Source organism: Eulemur rufifrons, chromosome 2, assembly GCF_041146395.1.
Source record: "Eulemur rufifrons isolate Redbay chromosome 2, OSU_ERuf_1, whole genome shotgun sequence".
Taxonomy (NCBI): domain Eukaryota; kingdom Metazoa; phylum Chordata; class Mammalia; order Primates; family Lemuridae; genus Eulemur; species Eulemur rufifrons.
The window spans coordinates 5,268,054-5,293,421 of record NC_090984.1 but is presented as its reverse complement, the minus strand read 5'-3'; the positions used below and the strand labels follow the sequence as shown (position 1 = coordinate 5,293,421).

At 40.1% G+C, this 25,368-nt stretch overlaps 4 pseudogenes; 3 read left to right on the top strand and 1 right to left on the bottom strand.

Moving 5' to 3' along the window:
• LOC138399495 (cytochrome P450 4F2-like) overlaps positions 1–25,368 on the bottom strand; it is an 859,494-nt pseudogene that overhangs the window by 161,567 nt on the left and 672,559 nt on the right.
• On the top strand, positions 1,098–5,585 carry LOC138380892 (olfactory receptor 7A17-like; annotated as a pseudogene).
• LOC138380891 (olfactory receptor 7A17-like) lies at positions 8,582–9,430 on the top strand (annotated as a pseudogene).
• On the top strand, positions 15,139–20,213 carry LOC138380890 (olfactory receptor 7A10-like; annotated as a pseudogene).

Genomic DNA, 25,368 nt, shown 5'->3' with positions numbered 1-25,368 from the left:
CCACCAAGACTCAAGAGACCAGCAGGCCTGGGGAAGGGAGGACCCATGCAGAGCATTTTCAGACAGGCTTCTGAGGTCCTCCAGAATCTGCCCCCTGGCTCAGGCTTCAGAAAGAGAACTCTTCTCTCTCTAGTCTCCGCTCCTTGAGTGACGGCAGCAAGAGGCTACAACTAACGTCAAAAGGCTTCCACTTCATGAAAGGACTTACCTACTGACAACCAGCCAGGAAGTCCTTGCAGATTTATACCCCCTCTCATTCCAGGGTCTAGCAGACCTGAGCACATTGCAGGCAGGAGTGAACTATCTGGCAAATGACTGAACTCTTTGCTCAGCAAGACCGTGAAGACCACGAAAGAAGGACAGCTCACATTCTTGCTTTGTTTTCCCTCCTAGTGCTCAACAGCCTGGGGAGGGGTCTAAATGAGGGGGTGGGATTGTCGCCCAGGCTGCTTCCCACTAGCTGCATGAGGCCCAGAGGGTCAAGAGAGTCCAGGCAGGTCACGGGAAGGCAGCAAGTCCAGCCTTTGGGCACAGCAGAAGGGTTTTTTACTTACTTGTGAACAGGTGGTCAGCAACCCAGGCGCCACGGCTTCTTCCTGTGCTCTGTCCTCCTGGAGCCAGGCGGGGCCCGCTGCAGGCAGAGCTAGTGGCGAAGAGAAGAGGTGCGAGGGTCAGTGCCCAGCCCAGGGAGCCACTCACAGGCCCAGAGGCTGCCCGCCCTGTGTGACCACGTGTGTGCACCCACACACGGTCATGGTGGAACACACATGCAGAGACGCAAACACATGCTCTTACACACACTTGTACACACACATGTACACACAGACATGCACACACAGACACACCATGCACACACATGCACACACAGACATACACACAGACCAGCACACAAACACACACAGCCAGACACACAAAGAGAAAGACACACACACACACACACACACACATGCATCCCTCCATATCCATACTCCAAGAGCTGCAGTCTCATGTCCCCAGGAGACTCCAGAGCTCCTGTGGCACCCACCGTTCCCCTGTCTCAGCCTTGGGACAACTCTTCCTCCCCAGCTGCCGGCCCCTTCCTCCGCCCCCTACCCCACATGGCTGGCATCGCCCCAGAACTCACCACAAGTAGGGAACAGATGACCCAGTACCACCCTGTGATTCTGCCTAAAAAGGAAACGTCCTTCCTACCTGCCTTCAAATCTCAACTGCCTCCTCCCCCCACACCAGGCATCCTCCCTCTGGCCGAGGACAGACAAGCGAGCGACTCCTTGGTCACCCCTGGTCCCCCTGCACCCTCACCTCTCCCTCCTGACGGAGACTTTCCCCTCAGTACTTAAACCTGGCCCACAACCAAAGCAAGAGCCCGGCCCATAGGCTCACCAAAGATATCCTGCAGAGCGACATGCAGCCTGAACCTAAGAATGACTTCCTGTCAGTGACACAACACACATTCCAAACTCAGGAGTGGATGACATTTTGAAGAAACAAAGTTTATTACTCTTACTAGAAGGCAAATTGGAAGAAAACAAACATCTTGACACTAAAACCAAAATGTTATCTGTCTTCTAGAATTAGCTTTTCCCCACTTCTTGGGAAATGTGGCTTTGAACCTCATTTTTTAAAAGCTCAGTTAAAACCCAGTCCATCTATAGTAAATTCAATTGTCATTTTCAAACTCAACCAATATACAGCCCTTGGGGAATTTCCTGGTATCTTTCCTTGATTGTTTCATGTCTCTGCCTTCTGCTTCCCTTCGGTTCCAGGACTCTGCTTTCTGCTGAGCTTGTCTGGAGCTGTGGCTCAGAAGCCCAAAGGTGAGTGCTCAGAGCCAGAACAGAGAGAGCGTGGCCCAAGGTGGCCCAAGGTGGCCCAAGGCTGGACCAGCCACCACCCATGTTCTCCAACAGGCTAAAGACAAGTGTTTGTTTGGGAGAGATACTTGGGAAGTCTTGCTCCTGTGCTTGTTTGTTTAACTGCCCATGGTGTCAGATGTAGACATCTTTTTATTTACCTTTTTGTCTGGTTTTTAATGTGTCTGTTATTTGGGTGATGGGCACACCTATAGCTGGAACTTACACATTACAAAAGTGATCGATGTAACCTGAAACATTTGTACCACATGAATATGTGGAAATTTAAAAAATAAAAAAGTAATCAAAGCAGATGAAAGTCCTGCCATTTGGATCTTTCATACAATGGTGAGCACAATACAGTGCAATCAGTGTGTGTGTGATGTAATGCCCTCAGGGATGAATCATACACAGGAATTTATTCTGGGCAGAAGGAGAGGATTATCACGGTGTGCGCGGGATTTTATAGAGTGTGGCCGAGGGATGCCTTTGCATGTGAGATGAAGACCAGAACCAGGACTAGAGTGTGACCATTGGATTTGTCAAAAAAAAAAAAAAAAGAAAGAAAAATGTAAAGATCAAAAATAACAGAAGCAAAAACACCACTCAAGAAATATGGGAAAGGGCTGCCTCACCTGCTAGCAGACCATATAAAATACAAAAACCAATTGACCAGCCCGAGCAACACAGCAAGACCCCATCTCTACAAAAAAGTTTTAAACATTAGCCAAGCGTTGTGGCGAGTGCCTGTACTTCCAGCTACTTGGGAGGCTGAAGCAGGAGGATCACTTAAGCCCAGGAGTTTGAGGTTACAGTGAGCTATGATGACACCACTGCACTCTATGATGACAGAGTGAGACCCTGTCTAAAAAAAAAAAAAAAAAACCAATATGTCCAATAAACTTACAGTAGGCAGAAAAAAATAAAAATCTCTCTACTGTTTCACCTAAAAAATGTCCACACTTAGCAGTTCCTTGTATATTTCCTTTTTTGCATTATTGATTTGTACTATATGCCCATTTTTTCCATTGTTGTTCTCTATCTGTAAGTGTCTTGACGCAGACAAGACACTTGTCTTGTGTTTGTCACTTTGTAGATTTTTCCTTGTATTTCATTATTTTTGCTGAGCATCAAGGGGATACCAAGGAGCTGGGAATTCTCCAAAACTAGGAAGTTTTTTCTTCCTTATTGTCTCTCAGGGATCACCTTAGCTTAGTAGATCTTTTTCCCCTTTCAGGTCAAATTAATTCCTCTTTCTCTGTTTATTGGACAGATTTAGAAATATATATATATTTCTTTAATTGCAAGGCAGAAACTGGCCCTACGAAAATGGAGTCTTAGGGTTACATGTGTATGGGAGATTTTCAAACTGGAATTTCTGGGTATCATTTCTGTATTTAGTCCAGGAGACATAATGTGATATTGACCACTTGCCTGGAATCCATTCATTTCCGGATGCAGATGTGGAGCCCAGTTTGACTGAGGTGAGAAGAACATGGGCGGAACACAGCCTCAGGAGGGCACACTGTACTGTGTGTGTGCGTGTGTGCGTGTGTGTGTGTGTGTGTGTGCATACCGTTAGGGTGAGAGCAGGTTTCAGAAAATGGAAACCTTGGCTCAATATATTATGAAAGGAAACTTACAATATTATATAAAGGCCAGAACTTAAGGCTACAGCAGGGAACATACAGGGGACGAATTTCAATCCATGGGACACGTTTGCAACTAAATTAATGAAGTGCAATGGCAACAGCATCTGGATAGAGGGACTTCTTGTGTCTGCACGTTTCATTAGCTATAGGACCACCTGCTTCCTCAACATCCTCTGACACCTTCTCTCATCACTCTCCTCTTGCTCATTCCCCTGCCACACTGGCTTCCTTGTTGGCCTTGAACATCTGAAAGAAGCACATTCTTCAGGGCCTTTCACTGGTCATTTCTTCTGCCTTGCACACACGACTTCCTTCTGCAGGGAACATGGTGCCTCACACCCTGTCCCTGTGGTCCCTGCTCAATAACACCACCACTCACAGTTTCCTTGTTACCTTCTTTCTTGTTCTTCATAGGATTTGTCACCATCTGACATAGTATGTGATATTTCTTTCATGTGCTTTTCCTTTTCTCTGACATTAGATTGCAGGGACTTTTGTTTTCTAGCACCATCTACTCTAGGAAATGCCTAGCACATGTCAAAATTCACTTTGTATTCTTTAAATGCATGAAGCATTTTCTAATTAAAACTTTAGAATACAGGCCTTCAAGGAAAGGCTGAGAGTGATACGAGAGTTCCTAAGAAGAGACGGACAAGGGATCCCCTAACAGAGAAAAGGTTCACACACAAAATATAGAAATTAACTTCTCGTGAATGGAAGTTCCCAGAGGCTGGGGCAACTGGGGTAGGGTGTTGGGCAGATGTTGGTCAAAGGATATAATGTTACAGTTACATAAGATGAATAAGTTCAACAGATGTATTGCACAGCCTGGTGACTATAGTTGATGATATATATTATTCTTGAAAAATGCTAAGAAAGTGAATAAGTGCTCTCACTACAAAAACAATGACTAAATGAGATAATGTGGATGTTAATTGGCTAGATTTAGCTATTCTGTAATGTATATATACTTCAAAACATCATGTTGTACACAACAAATACATGCAACTTTATTTGTCAAGTTAAAAGTAAACTTTTAAAAATGGAAATTAATTTCTTTACTGTACAATATAAAAGAGCATTTCTGATAGGTTTGCAATGCATGCCTGTGTCATGTTCTCATTCTCTTCCTATCAGTCATGTCAACAAGATGGAAGGAGGGAATGATACATGAATTTCAGAATTTCTTCTTCTGGGATTTTCAGAGGACCCAGAACTGCAACCCGTCCTCTTTGGGCTGTTCCTGGCCATGCACCTGATCACTGTGTTTGGGAACCTGCTCATCATCCTGGCCTCAGTCTCAGACTCCCACCTGCACAGCCCCATGTACTTTTTCCTGTCCAACCTGTCCTTTGCAGACATCTGTTTTGGTTCCACCACTGTCCCAAAGATGCTGGTGAATGTGCAGACACAGAGCAAAGTCATATCCTACGCAGGCTGCGTCACCCAGATGGACTTTTTCATACTCTTTGCAGGGTTGGATATCTTTATGCTGATCATGATGGCCTATGACCGGTTTGGGGCCATCTGTCACCCACTGCAGTACACGGTCATCATGAACCCCAGGCTCTGTGGGCTGCTGGTTGTGGTGCCCTGGATCTTGAGTGACCTGAATTCCTTGTTACAAAGCTTAATGGTGTTGTCACTGTCCTTTTGTAGACACTTGGAAATCCTCACTTTTTCTGTGAACTTAATCAGGTTGTCCACCTTGCCTGTTCTGAAACCTTCTTTAATGACATGGTGATGTATCTGATATCTGTGGTGCTGGGTGGTGGTTCCCTGGCTGGGACTCTTTATTCTTTCTTACTGCAGAATAGTTTGCTCCATACGTGCAATGTCCTCAGCTCAGGGGAAGTATAAAGCATTTTCCACCTGTGCATCTCACCTCTCAGTTGTCTCCTTATTTTCCTGCACAATCCTAGGGGTGTACCTCAGCTCTGCTGCTACCCAGAATTCGTGCTCCAGTGCAATAGCCTTGGTGGTGTACACGGTGGTCACTCCCATGCTGAACCCCTTCGTCTACAGTCTGCGGAAGACAGACATAAGGAGGGCTCTGAGAAGATTCCTCAATGGGGTGTAATGAAAGGGCCATTGTTCAAGTTTTGCATGGGATTTCAGAGCTCTTCATCTCAGAGTCAGAAATTGTGATTCAACAACACCTAAGTGCACATATAGGAATAACATTCATCGGTTGCAGGGCAGATGGGAGGCGGTAGGAGGGGATGGGTATATATATATACATAATGAGTGTGATGCTCACCAGCTGGGGGATGTACACACTTGAAGCTCTGACTCGAGGGGTGGGCAAGGGCAATATACGTAACCTAAATATTTGTACCCCTGTAATATGCTGAAATAAAAAGTAAAAAAAATAAATTGTGATTCAATTGTCAGATCATTGAAGCAGACTTTGCACCTTTATTTATGGCCTGGAGTTTCAATCTGTTTGATCTGAATTTCTTTATTGAATTCATGCCATTCTGTCTTAATGCTTTCTGCTCTCCGATATCCAACTCTTTTGTCCTCTGTCATTTTCCTGCTCTCCTGACGTTATTCAAAACTATGGTCAGAAACAAGTTGGAAATTCCTATCTGTCTCATATACTGGTTTCTGGTTGAAGCTGACAGACAAGTTCGATTTGGGGGAGGTCAATGTGGGCGGCAGTGGGAAGGTCTTCACAGAGAGTGGAACCTTGTATTTGAAGATGTAGGATTTCAGCTTCATTCTCCACTGAGGAATCGCAGGGTGGGGAGGGCATTAAGGGGGACATTAAATGATCTGCTTTGAAACATGGACTTCTCTGGTTCAATGACAATGTTGGAATAGAGGGCTGCCAGCAGGAAGGCCAGGACAGACGACAAGGAACTGAAAGGAGGCTGTAGAAATGGGAACCGAGAGGTGAGAAAGGAATGAAACTGTTTGAGAGGGAGAAGGAAAAAGATGAACTCTGTCTCATCACCAATGATAACCATTCATTTACTAAGAAGAACTATTGGAAATTGCTTTAAAATTTTAATTTAGTCTGTTGATCACCTCAGGAAGATGGATACTGCTGTACCACTATAGAGGAAACAATATTAATATTTAGAGATTCTGTCATTTGTAGCAACAGGGAAGAAACTGGAAGTGTCTAAGTTGAGTGAAACAAGCCAGACACAAAGAAAAATGTCACATGTTCTCACTCATATGTGAAAGCTAATAAAGCTGATATCATGGAGGTAGTGAATAGAATGGTGGTTACAAGAGGCTGGAAAGTGTAATGGGGACAGAAGGATGGAGACAGGTTGGTTAATAACTACAGAAATACCATTAATAGGAATAAGATTGTTTCAGAGCACAATAGGGAAAGTATAGTTAACAATAATTTAGTGTATATCTCAACAGAGCAAGAAGAGAAGATATGAAATGTTTCCAACACAAATAAATGATAAATGTTTGAGGTGATAAATATCCACATTATCCAGATATGATCATTACACATTGTATACTTATATCAAAATATCACATGTACCCCTTTAATATTTACAAATATTATGTATCCATAAAAACAAAGTAATACACATCATTTAGAGTGGTTTTGTTGACTTTCCAAGTTAAAACAGCTGGTACATGGTAGATATGAGATGCCAAACCTGTTTTTTTCTGATTTCAAATGTTTTGCATTTACTATCATTTAGAAAAATCTTTTACTGTTGCTTCTTTGAAAACCCCCACTTTTGTTGTAATTTGTTCTATATTTCATTTGTTGGATTGTGGATTTATTTTCTTTGCTCATTTTTTCTCTCAGAATGTTCAATCTATAAAGTGTCTTGAGACTATAGAGATACCACTCCTTATTCTTGATTAATTATTCTGAGCATCAAGGGTGTTTAACCAGGATTGCAATCCTGGCAGAACCAAGGAAGATTTCTTCATCCCAACCTCTCCTAGACCATGTGTGTATACCAGATCTTCCCCCCGCTGCTCCTATCCAATCATGCCCATTTGACTCTTTTCTCTCTGTTTATTCAGGAGCGTTTTTATGTTTTGTTAAATATAGAGCACAAAAATGTCCTATAAAAATGAAATCCCAAGTCAACACGTCCATGAGAAGATTACCAACTGGAATTCGCTGCTCTGTCTTCATCCTTAGAGGGCTACGTGAATTTAGAGAGCTTTGAGCAACACGCGAATGAGGGACTCTCAGAGTCTCAAAGTTTCAGCAGTAGGGAGGAAGCCATCCCATTCTCCAACACCCCCCAACACCATCTCTCATCACTGTCACTCTTGCTTGTTTGCCTTGTGACACATGCTTCTTTCTGAGCCTTGGTTTTACAAAACAAACACCTTCCTCAGGGCTTGTGCATTAATCATTCCCTCTGCCGGGCACACCTGTCCCCAGATATCCTCAGGGGTCCCACCCTCTCTTCCTGGAGGTCTCTGTTCAAATGTCACCTTGTCTGCTGGTCTTGCCTGGACACACACAAAAGAATAGCACTCCCTATCCACTCTCTTTTATATTTGCTTTCATTGTCTTCTAAGACGTTATAACCATTTAACATGTCACATGATTATTTCTTGATCAGCTCATATTCTTTCTCCATCAAACTGAATTGTAAGCAAGCTATGTTCATTACCTAAACAGTGCCTGGAATATGGCTGACACTCTGTACAACTCAAATGCGTGAAAGAATTTCTCATTAAACTGGAGATATACGACCTCATGGTGGTAATACTCACTGGGTGCCTGTCAGGTGGGGTGGGTGGGAGTGGGGTAAACCCACAACTAATGGAACCAGAACGTATTGTATCTGGTAGGGACACGCTCGTAGCCCTGGCTTGGGTGGGGCAAATGCATTTTATATAACAAAATGTTTGTACCCCCATGATATCCTGAATTAAAAAGAATAAAATAAAAAGAAAAATAAAGAAACAGTTCTTGGGGAAACAGATAGAAAACAAGTTAAATACACAAAATATAGAAATTAATTATCAGCTACAAAAATATTTTGTAACATTTCAACTATGTGAGTGTTAACGTCTTGAGTGAAAATGAGTCACATTATTTTTCTCTTTCCCGGTAGTTACCTCCACAACATGGAGCTAGGAAACAATACAAGAATTTCAGAGTTTCTTCTTCTGGGACTTTCAGAGGAACCAGAATTGCAGCCTATCCTCTTTGGGCTGTTCCTTTCCATGTACTTGGTCACGGTTCTCGGGAACATGCTCATTATCCTGGCCACAATTTCAGACTCCCACCTCTATGCCCCCATGTACTTCTTCCTCTCCAACCTGTCCTTTGTAGACATCTGTTTTGTCTCTACCATGGTCCCAAAGATGCTGGTGAACATCAAGACACACAGCAGTCATATCCTATGCAGGCTGTGTCACCCAGATGCACTTTTCCATAATCTTTGCAGAGTTAGACATCTTCCTCCTGACGGTGATGGCCTATGACCGGTGTGTGGCCATCTGTCACCCCCTGCACTACACGGCCATCATGAACCCCAGGCTCTGTGAACTGCTGGTTCTGGCTTCCTGGATCATAAGTGGCCTGAATTCCTTGTCACAAAGCGTAATGGTGCTGTGGCTGTCCTTCTGTACAAACTTGGAAATCCGTCACTTTTTCTGTGAACTTAGATTCTCCACCTTGCCTGTTCTGACACCTCTGTTCATGACGTGGTGATACATATTGCAGCTGTGGTGCTGGCTGTTTTTCCTCTTGCTGGGATCCTTTACTCTTACTCTCAGATAGTTTCCTCCACACGTGCACTCTCCTCAGCTCAGGCGAAGTGTAAAGCATTTTCCACCTGTGCATCTCACCTCGCGGTTGTCTCTCTATTTTACTGCACAAGCCTAGGGGTGTACTTGAGTTCTGCTGCTACACACAACTCACACTCCAGCGCAACAGCCTCGGTGATGTACACGATGGTCACTCCATGCTGAACCCCTTCACCTACAGTCTGAGGAATAATGGCATAAACAGGGCTCTGAGAAGATTCCCTGGGAGGGGGATTATTAAAGCATAAATTTTCCTGGGGCTAAAGAAGTGCCCGTGATAACAGGGTCAAAGCTTCATAGCCAGAAATGAAGAAAATCTGATTAGACGGTTGGATTTAGAACTTGTTTCTTTTCTTTATCTCCTGGAAATTAAATGACTTTGATTACAATTAAATAATTCACCTCATTAAGATTTCTGCTCCATTTGATATCTGGACAGTTTTCCTCTTTGTCTATTTTTATATTTTTACAAGGTGATCCCAAACATAGATGAGAAATACTTAAAAATCTTCATTCATTTTTTGGAGCAACATGTATTTCTTATGAATAATTCTTTTCTTAAATGCATAGGCTGAGAAATTTTCATTTTCTTCTACTGAAAAAATTGTCATGTGTCATATTATGTTCTCCAATGGGGGAAAAAGAGACTACACTTGGCAACTAACGTCATTTATGTAATTTTATAGTAAAGAAAAGCCTGACACCACAATTTTCCAATTTTTGTGTCCATCATTCTTGTGTATGTCACTCCCTAAACTGTACTTCCTGACAATGTATCATTTAACACACCAGTTTGACAAAAATTGATCATCTGCATGTCTTCAAGGGAAGTCTACATAACAAGACAAATTTGAGTCAATGTTTTTTTAGTATGGCCTTAGAGTCTGAGTCAAATATAAATAAAATGTAGTAAATTTTAAATAATACATTTTGTGATGATGCAAAATATTTCTTTTTCATTCGTTGTATCTACTCATTGAAGGATGGAAGACTGTTCATGTGTAAGGAGGGATTGTTCTTTGCAGTGAAAGGTGGGTGGGCTAATTCTATGTTTTATTATTTAATTATCTTCCAGTTCTGCTAGAAAACTTCCAGTTCTGCATACATGTATGAGTGCTCCCATTGCTATCAATGAACCATCACCCCCTTTTTCTAAGTCTTGCTGTAATCACTGTATGGGTGGTGAATGAACTAGTTCAATATCATTTAGCGTAAATCTCCCATGTGCTAAGAGCTCTCCTTAAACTTCATGTCAAAGATTTCCTCACAGGATAGTTTGAATTTCTGTCCAGTCATGTGACTCAGGGTCACAAGTTTTCCTGTACAAACATGCGTGTCCTTCCAAGCTCCCCTGATTACCTGGAAAGAAACTTCCATGTAGTAGTAACTTTTTTATACAATATGCTAAAATAAAGTTGAGTAACAGAATAGTAATGAATGTAAACAAGCACCACATGTACTCACCATCAAATTGGTATTAACTGATCAACACTTAAGTGCACATATAGTAGTAACATTCATCAGGTGTTGGGCAGGTGGGAGGGGGTAGGAGGGGATGGGTATATACACATGTAGTGGATGTAGTACACACCATCTGGCGGATGGACATGCTTGATGCTCTGACTCGGGTGGGGCAAGGGCAATATATGTACCCTCATAATATGCTGAAATAAAAAAAATAAAAAAAAAAGAATATAGTCTTTTTTTCCCCTGCCAAAATGGGAAAAACAAATTTTATTTATTTTTCATTTTTTCATTTTTTTTTATTTTTCAGAGTTTTGGGGTTTTTAAAATTTATTTTTTGGTTGGCTAGTATCTCTCATGTGTCCTATTTTTAATATTATTTATTTCAGCTTATTATGGGTGTACAAAAGTTCAGGTTATATATATTGCCCATGTCCCGCCCATCCCCCTGAGTGAGAGCTTCAAGCATGTCCATTCCCCAGACAGTACACATCGCACTCATCATGTAGATATACACCCCATCCCCTCCCCCCACCCCCATCCCCCTGAGTCAGAACATTCAAGCGTGATCATTCCCAGACAGTGGGCACCATACTTATCATGTAGGTATACACCCATCCCCTCTCCCCACCCCCCACCTCAGTCCAATACCCAATTGGTGTTATTCCCAAATGTGCACTAAAGTGATGATCAGGGAAACCAATTTGCTGGTGAGTACATGTGGTGCTTATTTTTCCATTCTTGGGATACTTCACTTAATAGAATGGGTTCCAACTCTCTCCAGGAGAACAAAGGGGATTTTATATCACCGTTATTCCTTATAGCTGAATAATACTCCACGGTATACATATACCACATTTTACTAATCCACTCATGAATTGATGGGCATTTGGGTTGTTTCCACATCTTTGCAATTGTGAATTGTACTGCTATAAACATTCGGGTACAGGTGTCTTTTTTATAGAATGACTTTTGTTCTCTTGGGTAGATGCCCAATAATGGGATTGCTGGATCAAATGGTAGGTCTACTTGAATCTGTTCAAGGTATCTCCATAATGCTTTCCACAGGGGTTGCACTATTTTGCAGTCCCACCAGCAGTGTATGAGTGTTCCTGTCTCTCTGCATCCACGCCAACATGTATTGTTTTGGGACTTTCTGATAAAGGCCATTCTCACTGGAGTTAAGTGAAATCTCATTGTGCTTTTTTTTTTTTTTTTTTTTTTTTTGAGACAGAGTCTCACTTTGTTGCCCAGGCTAGAGTGAGTGTCGTGGCGTCAGCCTAGCTCACAGCAACCTCAAACTCCTGGGCTCAAGCGATCCTCCTGCCTCAGCCTCTAGAGTAGCTGGGACTACAGGCATGCGCCACTATGCCTGGCTAATTTTTCTATATATATATTTTTAGTTGTCCATATAATTTTTTTCTATTTTTAGTAGAGACGGGGTCTCGCTCTTGCTCAGGCTGGTCTCGAACTCCTGACCTTGAGCGATCCACCCGCCTCGGCCTCCCAGAGTGCTAGGATTACAGGCGTGAGCCACCGCGCCCGGCCTCATTGTGGTTTTGATTTGCATTTCCCTGATGATTAGGGATGTTGAGCATTTTTTCATGTTTGTTAGCCATTCTTATATCTTCTTTTGAGAAATTTCTATTCATGTCCTTTGCCCACTTTTTGATAGGGTTGCTCGATTTTTTCTTACTGATTTTCCTGAGTTCTAAATAGATTCTTGTTATCAGTCCTTTCTCTGATATGTAGTATGCAAAAATTTTTTCCCATTCTGTAGGTTGTCTGTTTATTCTCGTGACTGTTTCTTTGGCCGTGCAGAAGCTTTTTAATTTAATCAGGTCCCATTCATTTATTTTTGTTGTTGCTGTGATTGCCTTTGGGGTCTTCTTCATAAATTCTTTGCCTAGGCCAATGTCTATAAGAGTCTTTCCTACATTTTCTTCTAGAATTCTAATAGTTTCGCACCTAAGGTTTAAGTCTGTTATCCACCGTGATTTGATTTTTGTGAGAGGTGAAAGATGTGGGTTCTGTTTCAGTCTTCTATTGGAAGTCCTTGCGAGAGCCATCAGGTAAGAGAGCAGAATTAAGGGAGTCCAAATAGGGAAAGAACAGATCAAACTCTCACTCTTTGTTGATGATATGATGTTATATCTGGAAAACCCCAAGGATTCAACCAAGAGACTCCTGGAATTGATCAATGAATTCAGTAAAGTCTCAGGATACAAAATCAATACACAAATATCAGAGACATTCATATATGCCAATAACAGTCAAATGGAGAACCAAATTAAGGACTCAATACCCTTCAAAATAGCAACAAAGAAAATAAAATACCTAGGAATATATTTAACTAAAAAGGTAAAGGACCTCTATAGGGAGAACTACGAAACACTGAGGAAGGAAATCGCAGAACATGTAAATGGGTGGAAAACCATACCATGCTCGTGGATTGGAAGAATCAATATTGTTAAAATGTCTATACTACCCAAAGTGATCTACAGATTCAATGCAATCCCTATTAAATTGCCAACATCATTTTTCAGAGACATAAAAAAATAATTTTACACTTTGTATGGAACCAGAGAAGACCCTGTGTAGCAAAAGCAATTTTAAGCAATAAAATTTTTTTTTAAATTAAAAAAAAAGAATGTAGTCTTATTTTCCCTGCCAAACTGGGAAAAACAAATTTTATTTATTTTTCATTTTTTATTTTTTTTATTTTTAAGAGTTTCGGGGTTTTTTAAATTTTTAAAAAATTTTTTAAATTTCAGCATATTAAGGGGGTACAAATGTTTAGGTTACATTTATTGCCCTTGCCCCACCTAAGTCAGAGCCCCAAGTGTGTCCATCCCCCAGATGGTGTGCAGCGCACCCACTATGTGTGTATATACCCATTCACTGAGGTTACTGATGACATCTTCCTGGATACACTGTTATTGTTTTGATTGAACTGCTATTTACCATATTCTTAAGACTTTCCATCCTGGTACTGGTATTTCTTGAGGCAGTCTTTACTGGAGTAGGTGGCATTTGAAATGTAAATAAACCACAGAGATGTAGGAATTTGAAAGAGGAGAGAAAATTGAGGAGAAAGATTCAGTGTAGAGTTCTGAATGTAAGAGAAGAGATTGGAGTCACTAGAGACTCCAAGGTACGCAGAAGGGACAGCATGAAGTGATGTACAAGAAGCAATGCCAGCATACCTTTTAGTTGAATATAGGTTTTATGACCACTAAGTCTTTGCTTATGCAGAAAATAAAACAATGATACTTTCTTCGTCTGGTCACACTATGATATTTTCTGCATTTTTCTGAGTGAACATAGTTCTCCGATGGAGGTTTTCTAATTTATCAAGATCTTTCTTTTTGTGCAGTCCATGAATGAGCAGGAATACTCTATAATTCTTCCACTGTTACAAAGTACACATGGAATATAACCAATATTAATCAACATGTAGATATTGTATAGGTATCACCTGTTACAAACATTCTGAAATTTATTATGGCCCAAGACATTTTAGAAAATTCACAAATAAAGAAAATTATAAAACAAATTCCTAAATAACCACCTGAGTTGCAAGTATGAAATTTTTTAATTGTTTTGGAAAAACCTCTGTGAAGCCAAGACATTTGGTACCCATGGTTTTCCATCAAGAGAATACAGTTCACTCCCTTGGTGAAGAGGGGAAGAGCAATTTCTGGGAGATATCAAGGGCTGCATTCCCAGCACTTGTCAGTGATTTGAAGATCCAAGGGTCCTAGTCAGGACAGGTTCCTCAGTTTAGACTTTGGAGAAAAATTTCACGCAGGGTTGGGTTCAGTGTTAACAGGTTAGGTCTCTGGACAACAAGCAAGTCCATGGAGAAGGAGTAACAAAGACTGGATTCGCTTCCTGTTTTATCTGGTGTCTTGAGAACAGAGAATGCAGAGAAAATATCCCTTTTGGTGCAGAGCTATGTCCCAGAGGGAAATGATGTGCACAGGGCTGGAATGACAAGAGGGAAATGTGCCTAATGAGCAGAATATGAAGCTGGAAATATCCCTCTTTGCTGTTGTTCCCCAGCATACACAGGCCTGGGCTGGATAGGATGTAGTTGTTCCTCTTGGGAGTCCTACATCTGGATTAGGGACATTTTCCTCTGCATTATCTTGGGACTGAGCTTCAGTTTTCATTATCAGCCATCCAGGGAGGATTTCTGGCTTCCACACTGAGACCTTCCTTTCAGAAAACCTATCAAGGTGAGTCCAAGACGCAGGAGGTCCTGAAGGAAAGGGTCAGGGAGAATGGATGCTGTGACCATGTCTCTGAGGTCACCTGAGAGCAAATCTAGCCAAGTCTAGAGCAGAGAGATTGCTGCTTGATTAATTAATTGATTCAGGTATTTATTTATAATGCTAAAAACAGGCATGGACCTTGAACCCAGCCATGGAGTGTGAGTGTTGATAAGTAATGGTAAGGGAAGCCCAGTTGGAAGAGGACATGGGACATTTAAGGTGGTTCCAGTAAAAATAGAACATGTGACCAAGGGTCTTTGCAATAATTGGAGAAGAGAAATATGCTATTAGCTGTGGAGGAATATACACTGAAATAAAGGCAATTATTTTTTCATTTTTACAAAGGGGTGTTATCTGAGCATTTCCATACTGATGAGAAAGATCCTGACCAATGAATTCCTTCCAAATAGTACCTGACAACAGCAGTTTGTGAGGCACACATTTTGCAGTATGTTCTCTCATGCTGGGTATTCAAATGAAATAGGAAATTTATTTAGTAGGTGAAATATCATATACTAATGGCCTTTAGTCTGCAGTTGTTTCCTTACTAGTGTGGCTGAATATATTTGTGTTTGCCAGACATGAAACACTCTACTGCAAATAGTTTGTGCACATCCTTTGCTTTTGCATGGTGGGTTTAGGTGTTTTTATTCCTGGTTTTGATTGCATTTTTTAAATCAAGAATTGGAATGTTTCAACACATTTGGCATATGCCAGTTAGTTCTTGCATGCAAGTTTCAGTGTATGTGAGGGGAATCTGTGAAAGTTTATGAATCTTGTGTAGGCAAATGCATCCGTCAGTCATATTTTGTTTTCCTCATTGCTTTATACATGTAGAATGCGCTCCTGCACAATTTGGCTAAATAAACTGCCATGTATATATTTCCCATTGGTTTTCACCCCTCTGTCATTCCTATTTATGACTTTTGTCTTTTTTTATTAGATATATTTCCAGAAGTTGCATCACCTTTGGCCATCATTTGTAAATCACTGTTTATCATCTCACTAAGGTGATGTGTGAATTTCTCCTGGGGGAGATTATGTCCCCCAGGGGATATTGAGCAATGCCTTGTTTGGCTTTCAACCTGGGGAAGGGTCGGTAGAGAATAGGGATGCTGGGAAACATAATGTAATGCACAGGAAAGACCCCATCACAATAAATTACCTGACCAAGAATTTCAGTAGTGCAGGCACTGACAAAACTTCGGTTAATGAATATCTGTATTTTCAATACTTATAGTTTTGTCTAGATTGTTTTCTTAGGTTTTTGCAGCACTACATATTTCTGCCAGCAAAATTGGGGTGTCCTCCTTTGCTATCTGTTTAAAACTTTGAACCCCACACAATGTGACAGCTCTTTAAGATTTTCCCAGGCTGAGGGGTTTCAATGAGATTTCTTTTTGTTGTCTTAAACTATTACTGGTTTGAGTAAAGATGCATATATACGATCACCATTTTGCTTTGCTTATTATTGTTTACCAAGTTTTCTACAGTCATCACCATTTCAAGTGATTTTTGCAGATTAATGTTTCCTCATTGATTTTTAAGAGTATATGTGTGGTCATAAAAAATTTCAAAAATTTTTAGTTTATCTATTTATAAATATAGATATATAGTCATACTTCTGTTTCTTGCCTCAGTTAAAATGGTTTGCCTACGATGTAGATTTCATATGTAGTTTTCTACGTATTCATGTAACAAGTATTCTTTACTTTTATATTAAGGTCTTTAAATATGATAATTTTTGTAAGATGTGAGACAGGGATTGAACCTAATTATCTTCCAGGCTGATAGACATTCATGCCAGCGTTTATTCAGTAATCCAGCCTTTTCCAACTAAATTGAAATACAGCCTTGTCATGTATTAAATATCCACATACACTGAGACTTGTTTCCTGATCCATTCCATAAACAATGAATATGTGTTATGTGCCAGAGCATTCTGAGATAATTATATGTTCTATAACTTGATGTAGAGGTTATGGCCAATTATATAATCAATCCATTTTGATATTATTAAATTATTATTATTTTGTCATATTTCAATTAATTTTTGTCCCATCCAATTTTGTTTAATACAGTACATTTGAAATAATAAAGTTAATGGGGCTCTGTTCCCTGACATTCTTTTTATTTCATAACTTCTCATTGTTTTAATGTTTTCTATATAATGCACACGTATCCATGTACCTCTGTGAAAATAGCAAAGTAATCAAAGCAGGTGAAATTCCTGTTCGTTTGGAACTTTTGATCTAATGGTGAACACAATGGAATGCAATAGCTGTGTGTGTGATGTAATGCTCTCAGGGATAAATCATACACAGGCGCATACCCTAAGCAGAAGGAGAGGATTACCATGGTGTGCGCAGGATTTTATAGAGTATGGTCTAGGGATGTCTTTGCATGTTAGATGAAGACCAGAGCCAGGACTAGAGTGTAACTATTGGATTTGTCAAAAAAAAAAAAAAAAAAAAAGAGATCAAAATGTAAAGACCAAGAATAACAAACAAGAAAAAATGCCACACAAAATATGAGAAAGGGGCTGCCCCATAAAATCACTTTTGAGAATTGTTCAGCAGTTTCTTATGAACAAATAGGACCTATGTGACCCAGTAATTCAATTCCTAGGTAAATACAAGAGAAATTAAAAGATATGTTTTGCATGTGAAAAACAAAAACCAGTTGATCTGCCTGAGTCTCCATGCCAAAATGGAGTTCTAAGGTTACATGTATATGGGAGATTTCCAAACTGGAATTTCTGGGTATCATTTCTGTATTTTGTCCAGGAAACATAATTGGAAATTGACAAATTGTCTAGCATCCATTCGTTTCTGGTTAAAGATATGGAGCCCAGTGTGACTGAGGTGAGAAGAACATGGGCGGAACACAGCCTCAGGAGGGCATACTGTATGTATATGATCTGTGTGCTTGTGTGTGTGTGTGTGTGTGTGTGTGTGTGCATAAATTTAGGATGAGATCAGGTTTCAGAGAATGGGGACCTTGGCTCAGTATATTCCAAAAGGTAACTTACAATATTATATAAAGGCCAGAACTCAAGGCTATACCAATGAATATATAGGGACACATTTCAATCCATGGGACACCTTTGCAACTAAATTAATGAAGTACAAACACAACAACATCTGGACAGAGGGACACCCTGTGTCTGCAGCTTCAAGGCCACTCCCTCCTCAACATCCTCTGACAGCTTCTGTCATGTCTCTCCTGTTGCTCATTCCCCTGCCACATTGGCTTCCTTGTTGGCCTTGAACATCTGAAAGAAGTACATTCCTCAGAGTCATTCATTGGTTGTTTCTTCTGTCTTGCACACACGACTTCCTTCTGCGGGGAACATGGTGCCTCCTGCCCTGCCTTCATTGTGGTCTCTGCTCAGTTGTGACCTTGTCTGCTGGTCTTCCCAGAACACCTAGGAAAAATAGCACCCCCCTTCACACTTTCCATTTTACCTTCTTTCTTGTTCCTCATAGTATTCATCACCATCTGACAATAGTATGTGGTATTATTTATTTGCTTTTATCATTCTCCGTCACTAAATTGTAGGGATTTTGTTTTCTAGCACCATTCACTCACTGTCTAGATAATGCCTGGAACATGTCAAAATTTACTTTATATTCTTCACATGCATGAAAGATTTTCTAATTAAAACTTTAGAATGAATGCCCCCAAGGAAAGGTTGAGAGTGGGACAGGAGTCCCTAATCAGAGATGGTCAAGGGATCCCTTAACAGGGACAAGATTCACACACAGTATATAGAAATTATCTTCTTGGGAATGGAGGTTACTGGAGCCTGGGGAAGTTGGGATAGGGAGTTTGAGAGATGTTGGTCAAAGGATATAATATTATAGTTATGTAGAAGAAATAAGTTCAGAAGATGTACAAACATGGTGACTATAGATGATGATATATTTTGTTCTTGAAAAATGCTAAGACAGCAGATAAGTGTTTTCACAACAAAAATGGTAACTAAGCAAGGTAATGTAGATGTTATTTGACTAGATTTAGCTATTTCATAATGTGTATATACTTCAAAACATCACGTATATATACTTCAAAATATGTTGTACAGAATAAATACATACAACTTTGTCAACTTAAGCATAAACTTTCAAAAATAGAAATTAACTCCTTTACTGTAGAATATAGGAGAGCATTTCTGATATGTTTGTAATGCATGCCTGTGCCATGTTCTGTTTCTCTCTCTCTCTCTCTCTCTTTTTTTTTTTTTTTTTATCAGTCACGTCAACCACGTGGTTCCAAGGAATGATACACCAATTTCAGAGTTTTTTCTTCTGGGATTTTCAGAGGACCCAGAATTACAACGCATCCTTTGTGGGCTGTTCCTCTCCATGCTCCTGATCACTGTGTTTGGGAACCTGCTCATGATCCTGGCCACAATCTCAGACCCCCAACTGCACACCCCCATGTAGTTCTTCCTCTCCAACCTGTCCTTTGCAGACATCTGTTTTGTGTCCACCACTGTCCCACAGATGCTGGTGAATGTGCAGACACAGAGCAAAGTCATATCCTACGCAGGCTGCGTCACCCAGATGGACTTTTTCACCCTCTTTGCAGGGTTGGATATCTTTATGCTGACCATGATGGCCTATGACCGGTTTGTGGCCATCTGTCACCCACTGCAGTACACGGTCATCATGAACCCCAGGCTCTGTGGGCTGCTGGTTCTGGTGTCCTGGATCCTGAGTGTCCTGAATTCTTTGTTACAAAGCTTAATGGTGTTGCCCCTGCCCTTCTGTGCAGAGTTGGAAATCCCCCACTTTTTCTGTGAACTTAATCAGGTGGTCCACCTTGCCTGCTCTGACCCCTTCTTTAATGACATGGTGATGTATCTGGCATCTGTGGTGCTGGGCGGTGGGACCCTCACTGGTATCCTTTACTCTTACTCTAGAATAGTTTACTGCATACGTGCAATCTCCTCGGCTCAGGGGAAGTATAAAGCATTTTCTACCTGTGCATCTCACCTCTCGGTTGTCTCCTTATTTTACTGCACAAGCCTAGGGGTGTACCTCGGCTCTGCTGCTACACACAACTCACACTCCAGTGCAACAGCCTCGGTGATGTACACGGTGGTCACTCCCATGCTGAACCCCTTCATCTACAGTCTGAGGAATAATGACATAAAGAGGGCTCTGAGAAGATTCCTTGTGAAGGGGATTATTAAAGCATAAATTGTCCTGGAGCTGAAGAAGTCCCTGTGATAACAGGGCACAACCAGAAATGAAGAAAATCTGATCAAATTGTGGATTTAGAACTTATTTCTTCTATTTGTCTTCTGGAATTTCCATGAGTTTGCTTTCAAATTCTTTATACAATTTAAGTATTAATAACTCACTTCATTAAGATTTCTGCTCCATTTGATGTCTATGTAGTTCCCTTTATTTGTCCATTTTAGTATATTTACATGTTGATCCCAAATAAAAGGGGATCAGAAATATGTAAAAATCCCCACTCAGTTTTTGGAGTAACATAGATTTTTAAGAATAACTTTTTTCTGAAATACATATAATCAGTAACTTTCAATGTCTCCTATTGAAAAAAAAACTGTCATGTGTTATATTATGTTCTCCTATGGAAGAAAAGAGAGTACACTTGGCAACTAAGGTCGTTTATATAATTTTATAGTAAAGAAAAGTCTTACACCAGAGTTTTCCAATTTTGTGTCCATCATTCCTGTGTATGTCACTACCTAAACTGTACTTCCTGACAATGTATCATTTAACACACCAGCTTGGCAAACTGATTAGCATCTACATGTCTCCAAGGGGAGTCTATATCACAAGACACATTTCAATAAATGGCTTTAGAGTCAAAGACATATTTAAATAAAAAGAAGTAAATTTTAAATTGTACATTTTGTGTTGATGGAAAATATTTCTTTTTCATTCTTTACATCTACTTATTGAAATATGGAAGACTGTTCATCTATAAAGAGGGATGGTTCTTTGCATTCAAAGGTGGGTTGGGTGTTTTTATGTTTTATTACTGAATTATCTTTCCAGTTCTGCATACATATATGAGTCCTCACATTGCTACCAATGATCTAGCACCAGCTTTTCTAAATTTTCCATAATCATTAAAGGGGTGGCGAATGAGCCATTTCAATATCGCTTATCATAAATCTCCCTTATGATAAGAAATCTCTTTAAACTTAATGTCAAAGGATTCCTCACAAGAGAGTTTGAATTTCTGTCCTGTCATTAGATTCAGGGTCACACTATTACAAACATACATGTCCTTCCAACCTCCCCTGATTACCTGGAAAGAAACCTCCATGTAGTAGTAACTTTTTAATATAATATTCTAAAATATGAGTAACACAATAATCATGAATGTAGTCTTCAAATATCAGAATAAAGGCCAAAATACAAAGTAGCAAATTATTTTAATTACTCTGAGTTCTGTTTTGTTCAGATATTGTATCAGTTAGCAGCTGCTACATAACAGACTACCCAACAACACGTGATTTAACATAAGGCCTTTATTGTTTTTTATTTATTTATTTATTTTTTTTGTGACAGAGTCTCTCTCTGTCACCCTGGGTAGAGTGCAGTGGCGTCAGTTATAGCTCACTGCAACCTCCAACTTCTGAGGTCAAAGCTCTTTCCTCGGCCTCCCAGAATGCTAAGATTACAGGCATGAGCCACTGCACCCAGCCCATAATGCCTTTATTAATGAAAAAATGATTGTATGGTGGGGAGTCTTTCTACACTGTCCTGGTCTCCTCATGAATCTGTACTCAGCTGTGGGTCAGCTGGGGCGGCTCTGCTGATCTTGTCTGGGTTTCATATATATTATGGACTCAGGTAATGGTTGGATGATCTAGGGTGATCTTGCCTGGAAAAAGAAGTTTCTCTTCCAGATACCCTACGGCAGTCATGCCTGTATATGTTTACGTGGCTGGGGCTGGGTTCCAAGAAAGAGCAGCACAAATGTCCCAAAGCACCTTCAGGCACCCTGACCATACCAGCATATTCTATTGGGCAAAGCAAATTAAAACTCCTCAATCTGGCTCAAGCTTTAAATGGTGGCTCCTTTCAACTCCTTCTTCCATAGCTGGATGATCTTAGATGAGAAATTGAGAGTTAATGTGTATGTTTAATAAGCATCTTTGGAAATTCTATTTCAGGAGGTCTACTACCACCCCTGTAAATATTATTGTCTGCTCCTTACCTCTAGCTCACCATTCCTAAGCAGAGAAGAAATATCCATTTTTCCTTCTAGATATTACATCGATCCAGGGACCTCATGTCTAACTCATTGACTAACAGAGCTAGAGAAATGTTGAGGTTACTGATGACATATTCATGGATACACTGTTTTTCTTTTGACTGAACTGCTATTTACCATATTCATAAAGTTTTCCATCCTGGTACTTGTATTTGTTGAGGGAGTCTTTATTGGAGTGGGTGGCATTTGAAATGTAAATAGACCACAGAGATATAAGAAGTTGAAGGTTGAGAGAAAATTGAGGAGTAAGTTTCAGTATATAGTTCTGATGGAAGGTTTGAGAAGAGATTAGAGAAACTAGAGACCCCAAGGTACCCAGAAGGAACAGCACGAAGTTATGTGCAAGAAGCAATGCCAGCATACTCTTTAGCTGAATATCGGTTTCATGACCACTAAGTCTTTACTTATGCATAAAACAGAACAATGTTATTTTCTTCCTCTGGCCATGCTCTGACATTTTCTGCATTTTTCTGGAAGTAAGTAGTTCTCCTAAGGAGGTATTCTAATTTGTCCAGCCATTTCTTTGTGTGTACTCCCATAAAGAACAGGAATACTCTACAATTCTTCCATTGTTCCAAATTACACATGGAATATAACCAATATTAATCCCCATGTAGATATTTTATGGGTATCACATGTTATAAAAATTCAAAAATTTATTATGAACAGTGTAGCAACTTATGCATTGCATTCAACTGCATGTAAGAGAAAGCCAAATAAAAATAGTAGCTCTTAATTTTCTGAAGGATACGCAATCTAAAAACATTTAAATCTTTTTTTTTGGTTACCCTCTTTTTTTGTTGTTTTTATTTATTTATTTGTTGTTTATTTTATTTCAGCTTATTATGGGGGTACAAAAGTTCAGGTTATATATATTGCCCATGCCCCCACATCTCCCCGAGTCAGAGCTTCAAGCATGTCCATTCCCCAGGCAGTGTGCATCGCACTCATCATGTAGGTATACACCCATCCCCCCCCAGCCCCCACCTCTATCCGATACTCAATTGGTGTTATTCCCAAATGTGCACTTAGGTGATGATCAGGGAAACCAATTTGATGGTGAGCACATGTGGTGCTTATTTTTCCATTTTTGGGATACTTCACTTAATAGAATGAGTTCTAACTCTCTCCAGGAGAACAACAGAGATTCTCTGTCACCATTATTTCTTATAGCTGAGTGATACTCCATGGTATACATTTGCCACATTGTATTAATCCACTCATGTATTGATGGGCGCTTGGGTTGTTTCCTCATCTTTGCAATTGTGAATTGTGCTGCTATAAACATTCGGGTACAGGTGTCTTTTTTATAGAATGACTTTTGTTCTTTTGGGTAGATGCCCAATAATGGGACTGCTGGATCGAATGGTAGGTTTACTTGAATCTGTTCAAGATATCTCTATCTTGCTTTCCACAGGGGTTGCACTAGTTTGCAGGCCCACCACCAGTGTATGAGTGTTCCTGTCTCTCCTCATCCATACCAACATGTATTGTTTTGGGACTTTTTGATAAAGGCCACTCTCACTGGAGTTAAGTGATATCACATTGTGGTTTTGATTTGCATTTCCCTAATGATGAGAGATATTGAGCATTTTTTCATATGTTTGCTAGCCATTCTTATATTTTCTTTTGAAAAATTTCTATTCTTGTCCTTTGCCCACTTTTTGATAGGGCTGTTCGATTTTTTCTTGCTGATTTTCCTGAGTTCTAAATAGATTCTTGTTACCAGTCCTTTATCGGATGTGTAGCATGTGAAAACTTTTTCCCATTCTGTAGGTTGTCTGTTTACTCTCTTGACTGTTTCTTTGGCTGTGCAGAAGCTTTTTAATTTAATCAGGTCCCATTTATTTATTTTTGTTGTTGCTGTGATTGCCTTAGGGGTCTTGTTCATAAATTCTTTTCCTAGGCCAATGTCTATAAGTGTGTTTCCTACATTTTCTTCTAGAATTCTAATAGTTTCACTCCTAAGGTTTAAGTCTGTTATCCACCATGATTTGATTTTTGTTAGAGGTGAAAGCTGTGGGTCCTGTTTCAGTCTTGGCTGTTCAGTTTTCCCAGCACCATTTATTGAATAAGGATTGTTTTCCCCAGAGTATGTTTTTGTCTGCTTTGTTAAACATTAGATGGTTATATGAGGATGGTTTTATATTTGGATTTTCTGTTCTGTTCCACTGCTCTATGTCCTTGCACTTGTGCCAATACCAAGCGGTTTTAATAACCACAGCCTTGTAGTATAGTTTGAAGTCTGGCAAATTAATACCTCCCATTTTGTTTTTATTGTTTAAAATTGCTTTTGCTACACAGGGTCTTCTCTGGTTCAATACAAAGCGTAAAATTATTTTTTCTATATCTGTGAAAAATGATGTTGGTAATTTAATAGGGATTGCATTGAATCTGTAGATCACTTTGGGTAGTATAGACATTTTAACAATATTAATTCTTCCGATCCATGAGCATGGTATGGGTTTCCACCTATTTACATGTTCTGCGATTTCCTTCCTCAGTGTTTCATAGTTCTCCCTATAAAGGTCCTTTACCTCCTTAGTTAAATATATTCCTAGGTATTTTATTTTCTTTGTTGCTATTTTGAAGGGTATTGAGTCCTTAATTTGATTCTCCATTTGACTGTTATCGGCATATATGAATGCCTCTGATTTGTGTGTATTGATTTTGTATCCTGAGACTTTACTGAATTCATTGATCAATTCCAGGAGTCTCTTGGTTGAAGCCTTGGGGTTTTCTAGATATAATATCATATCATCAGCAAAGAGTGAGAGTTTGATCTCTCCTGTCCCTATTTGGACACCCTTGATTCTGCTCTCTCGCCTGATAGCTCTCACAAGGACTTCCAATACTATGTTGAAAAGTAATGGGGACAGTGGGCAGCCTTGTCTGGTTCCAGTTCTAAGTGGGAATGCTTTCAATTTTTCCCCATTCAGTATGATGTTGGCTGTGGGTTTGTCATATATGGCTTGTATCATTTTTAGGTAGGCCCCATCTATGCTTATTTTGTTAAGCGTTCTTATCATAAAAGGGTGTTGAATTTTGTCAAATGCTTTTTCTACATCTACTGAGAGGATCATATGGTCTTTAGTT